This window comes from Eucyclogobius newberryi, unplaced genomic scaffold (assembly GCF_026437365.1).
Source record: "Eucyclogobius newberryi isolate DKJ021-1_F unplaced genomic scaffold, fEucNew1.0.hap1 SCAF_3, whole genome shotgun sequence".
Classification (NCBI taxonomy): domain Eukaryota; kingdom Metazoa; phylum Chordata; class Actinopteri; order Gobiiformes; family Gobiidae; genus Eucyclogobius; species Eucyclogobius newberryi.
Window position 1 is genome coordinate 27,146,418 of NW_027315945.1, and position 6,000 is coordinate 27,152,417.

Below are 6,000 nucleotides of genomic sequence, written 5' to 3' on the forward strand. Positions count from 1 at the left end.
GTAAAGGTGTATGGGTGCGTGTTAGTGAGAGTATTTCAGAGTGAGTTTAGTTGTACAAAATGGATGACTTGTATTACCGGTAATATTGACCAAGGACTGTGGGTAGAACAGTTCAGTTTAGTCTTCATATGTGCATTTTCCCTGATAAATAAACTAACTAAACTATCCTAAACGAAACCCAAACTCCTTTGCCCATGTTTTATTAAGGCTAATTGATGTGTCCTTGTTATTATGTGGTTTTATGACCCGAGCTTCTACTCTTAACACTACTTGACTCATCAACCGGCTTCTACGTCAATTCAAACGTCCTGTGATGATGCAGGACTGGCTATCAGTGACCGAGAAAGTGTCTGTGCCTTTAAATTTTTCATCTTCCTTCATAATTTGACCTGTCCCCAAGCCAGGGGCGTGGAGCCAGCCAGCCAGCCAGCGTGGGCTATTTTTAGGCTCTGAGCTGCTTTGACGACTGGGCTGCAGCGAGTCAAAAGGAGGAGGAGAGGGAGTTTTACTGTGTTGTTTCAGCTGGACAAACATTTAAAACCCCTCATAGATTTTACTACGGCACTAAGACATACGCAAATTCTCCCTCTTTCTCTCTCTCCCTCCCCTGGATTTAAAACAGCCCAGCAAGAGATCACTATTTACAGATGCCTTTTAAGCCGTCTAAATATAAACGCAAATAAATAGGATAATCGAGTTTGCGAAATCCCTACGGTGACACACATTTCTATAGTTGAATCTAGGGTGATGTCGGCTGGAAGATGAAGCGGACCGGACGAGAGTCAGAAATAACAAGGTTTCAAGTCCAAGGTGTGCGCACACGTTCCCCGAGCGCCACCTGTCACGCAGGCGCCGAGATCAGACGCGCAACCTGTAGACGGACCTGCACCCACGCCGACTGTCTACGCCGATCACCAAGGAGAAGAGCGCCTGTCAATTACGATGAGAATAATATGCAGGTGTAAGAATAAAAGAAGAGCCATATTGTGCAGGGATGGAATACAGTTAAATGTGTCCGTACTGCATATTTTGCATCTATGTTCAAAGTCTATCTGCTTTTTGTTTTATCATAGTTTATATTTATATTTTCCATGTTATGTTGCACCAAATTAACAATGCACATTCAGAGTTTGTGGATTTTGTTGTCACTCATTGTCAATAAAGCTTTTTATGATGCTGATTATTGTTTCTACACCACTTCTTATTTTGTGACCTGAATAATCATGAGTATCAATTAACCAAATCCCTAGTGTGGAGCAATAAAGAGATCTAATCTGTGTTAAAAGTGTTTTGCTATGAAATAAAAATGTGTGAAATGTTGTTTAGATGCTATGGAATAAAAAGGGTGATTGCGATTCGATGCGTGCCACAGTCTGTATCCACTGGCTTCAGAAACAAAATCTTGTAAAAAAAACAAAAATTAAATTAGATAAAGCAGTGGGTAAAAGTCCTCAAAATGTCCTTTACAACAGGAAGTTGAAACCCATGAGCACCCAAGGATTTGTAACCAATTTAATGTGGTAAAAAGTTAATACATGGACGTTTTGGGGGGAAATAATCCCACTTATCTCTGGTGATAGGGAAGAAACTTATTTTAATGTAGTATTAATACACAGTTTGAAATAATTCGCTTTTTAAAGATATGTTTTCGTTTACACACTTTGAAGGCTCTCATGTTACAAGTTTATTTACTGCAAAACGGAAAATATAGGACTAAAAAACAAAGTATGCTTTTGCAATTGTTTCTATGTTTATCCAGCTGTTTTAAAGCTCTTCTCTAGCAGTAAAAAGTCTAGAGAACCACAAGTCTAAACTGCAAAAGTCTTACAAAATGAATAGTTTTCTTCTGCCCCTTAAACAAAAAGGTTTACTTCCGCACTGATTAACCTATACTTTTTATATATAACTCACTTCCTGGGGCTGAAGGGAGATTGCGGGGTTGGAAATAGCTCCATCCAATATACAGGGTTCAGTAAACCTTCGATGTGGCCAGCCCATAATAGCTCTAACTGCGTCACTGGTGGCCTTTGTCTACTTTAGTCCTATTAAAGCATTTAAGTGTGAACGTCAGCGTGCCGGCTGCCGGACTGCCACTCAGAGACGAGTCCCCGGGAGCCGCGCTCCACTGTCTGTCACCTCACTCGTGTCCAACGCTGTGGACGGGGCCTGGCTTTGGTAGAAACAACTGACAAAAATACTTGATGCTCAGTTGTTGCTAATAAGAACACTGTGTTTCTCAAACTGTGGTACTGGTACAACAAAAGCCTCTTTAGCAGTGGGTGTATTTTGCATTTAAAGATTTAATTTAGGATTTATTTTCACCAAGTGAGTTTTATTATGCATTTTAGTGTTGTCGAATCACTGACTGAAGTTCTGGTGACCTAGTTAAGTCTTAGTGAAGTCCTGGGTTTGTCTGAGTTTTAAGATAAGATAAGATAAGATAATCCTTTATTGTCCACACATGGGGAAATTTCATTGTTGCAACACAGGTAGATACAGAGGAAAAGAATAGATAACTTATAGAAGATTTCTTATAAACAAAAACTCCTATAAACAAAACCTCCCATTTCCCAACAAGGGATGAAGGGGAAAAATAAATAAAGATACAAATAAAATAAGAATAAAATATAAAATAAAATAAAATAAAAAAACAGCTAGCGTAAGACAAGATAATACTAATAATACTAATAATAATAATGGAAAAATAAACACTCTATTCTCATCAGTTATATATTTTGACCTGCTTTTGTCCTGGTTTATTTCTGCTCGTGTTGGGGTTTAGTCTCCTGTTGTTTTCTCGCAGCCTGTACTCACTCCCAGTTTATCCAAAGTCACTTCATGCTGTTTTTCTCTGTAAAATAATGATTTAAAAATGGAGACACTCGCGTTTATCTAACGTCAAGCCTACTCACATCACTGCAAAATTACACTAGCTCACGATCGCATTGCAAAAACACGGTCGCATGTGGCACAGTGAGCATGATGAAACCCAGCAGGGAGCCGGCGAACAGGACAAAAAAAAGCGGCAGCTGAACTCAAGTGTTGCGACAGATACTGTATGTATGCGGCTGGTGAAAAACAGCTCTTGAGGACGGCGATGATCCAGCAACAAATTGGTCTGGTCCCATGGCAGCTTGCGTATGCACATGTGGGTGGAAGTGACTCACGGTGCTTTGTTACTGGGCATTAACTCAAAGCCTGTGTCCCCTGAGAAGCCTCTCTGCCGTTAATTGACCATAAATATGATGACGTCAATAAATGGGAAAATACATTTGCTTTACGTAAAAGGATGTGTGTTGTTTTTTTTTGTAAACGCTGCACAAAAGGTCTTACATTTAGAATAATCTATACATAATCATCCATTTGCCTTAACCTGCACTCTTCTTGAAAATCAAAGGGGCCTAATAATTTGGTTGATAATTTAGTCACTCCTCAGTTACACAGGGTGACCATAAGTTAGGGCTGGTAGATGCATTCATTTGGGTTCTGAACCGGCGATCTTCCAGACGCTGGCCAAGCATCTTTTCCACTTAATCCTAGCTTTCTAAAGGTGCACTATGTAACCTTTCTGATAATGGATCCACCACCTGCTTGTTTCCATGGAGATGTTATTGGTTTGCCCGGAATGTTCCACAGTATATTGTTAAACATAGCATTTCAGAGTCAAAATCAGACAGGAAAAAAATGCTATTATCAAATAACTAAATTTACTTGTGTCTAGGAGGTAATGTGCAACAGAAGACAATGAATAGTAATAATAGTAAAAAAAATATATAAATAAACTAGAGGCATGCAAAAAATATGAGTAATAATAAAATGGGCTTAAATACAAAGTGTAGACAGTAAGATCAGAGCAACAGTGCAAACTAGCAGTGCGAATACTGATGGTTTTGGTGCAGACGGACCGTTGCCTCCAGCCCGAGGGGAGTGGCTCAAACTGTGTCATTTATCAAATTATTACCTTGCTCAAAAATACCTGAAAAACCTAAGTGTGCCGCTCGGGGGTCGTGTGGATAGCGCCGCGTCGTCAGTTTGAATCCAGCCCCCGAAATCCTGTCTCATCCCCATTTCACGCTGCAATGTCCTGTCCAAAAAGATAATATATTGTCACTGTGAGCTAGATCATCTCTTCACAGATCTGACCCGTAACTTTACCTGATGGCGCCTCCTACTTGTCTACACGGAGATAGAAAAGTCGAACGTGTGGAACATTCCAGGCAAAGCCACAACATCTCCGTGGAAATGGGAAAAGTTTCACAGAGAAGCTTGAAACCAGACCAGAGTGTCAAAAACAATACTAATTCATTTTAATTTTACAATGCTAAACCAATCATTGCTCACATCCTTTCAAGTCCACGTCTTCGGAATTGAACGCTGCATGTTTTTCTACTATCACACAGCCGTAATTGTGTGTCTTCCATCCTGTTAATGCATCGTTTCATCACACCCCGTGGGACCAGGCGGCGGATGTGATCAAGGCAGGTGCGGCTTTCTCCAGTCAGAGGAGACGGCCCTCCCTGGAGAAGCCTCTCAAAACAAACAGCTCCTCGTGACGTTACTGCCCTGCCTCGTCTGTGCCCCCGGTGACCGACGCACACGGCTCCGAGGACGGCGTTGGCAGGAAAATACCAACACCAAACACTTCAGACAGACATCAATGTGACTTTCTTCGCGAATCTGGAACAAAACACGTTAATAAGAGCGACCCGCTGCGCCAACACATACCTGCTAAAAGCCTGGGCGAAGTTTTGTCCCTTCAAAAAGCTCATTTTCCTTTTACCTTGTGGTTGGCCTCGTAAAAGCACAAAAGCCTCAAACTGTTGATTTGATAGTAAAAATCCAATTAGCCTGTACATCTGGATGTGTGATGTGAGTGCGTTGGCCCATTAATGATCGGTGCACTCTTACTTTTATTGGGTTACTCTCTGTCTGGCGTCCTGTGGTATTTCCTGTTGGACTTTCAAGGCAGGAGTCAATGCACTTTACAGGTTGGATCAAATAACATGAAACACATAAAGCCAGTGTTGTTTTTTGGTTAATTGTGAAGTTTTGACTATTAACAGAATCAAAGATGAGGCTGTAGTGTTATAGGGTGTGACTGTGCCTCTACTAAAAAGAAGACAAACTATCTTGTGTTATTAGTAAGATGCAAGAAAGTGAATACAATGACATTTTCAGTCGTCGCATTTAGGAAATAGCAAAAAAATATAAATATATACAATAAGGGTGTGTGAAATGGCAAAAGAAATTATCATACACTTTTCTTAGAGCAAAACTATTAAAGATTTAAAAAACTTCATGTACACTTCCATGTTTCTGTTGCTTTTAAGTAGCAGTTAAAGTGATCTGCTTCTTCACACTTCACTGTGATTGGGTAAATCTCTCACTTAGAGCCTTACAGGGACCAATAGGAGGAGTGGGTGAGAAAGAAAGCTGCATTAAAGAGAGAATCAAATCAAATCATCACAATTCAATTGATATCGCCTTATAACATAAAGTTGTCTGCGAACACGAAAACATCTTGTCTTCATGTTTTCTTATCATGTAAAGAGTAAATCTGAGAAATTAGGGGTGTGCCAAAATATTGAATTATCATGATACTAAATTGAATACAGTGATACAGTATCAATATCGTGGGCTGCTGTATCGATATATAATCATGAGACATTTTTGGTATTTTGGTGCAATGACAGCACTACACTTTTGTCTCTTGTAGTTGTTTATCCAAAACATTTGACATATTCACTACTAGAATATCATGAACAATATATCGATTATTGCATGTATCGCAATATCATGATATCGTGAGCCGACTTTGGGCAGAATTTTGCCGTTAAAAAAAGAACTGCAAATCTAATTGTTTGAAAAAAGAATTAGAAAAAAAAAAATACTTACTTACATACACCAAATTGCTAATGCAGGTAAATCTAAACCACAGCACCAGAAGTGAACGGTAAAAGATCTGTGCATCATGTGTTGACCTCGAGGTTACTCACACAA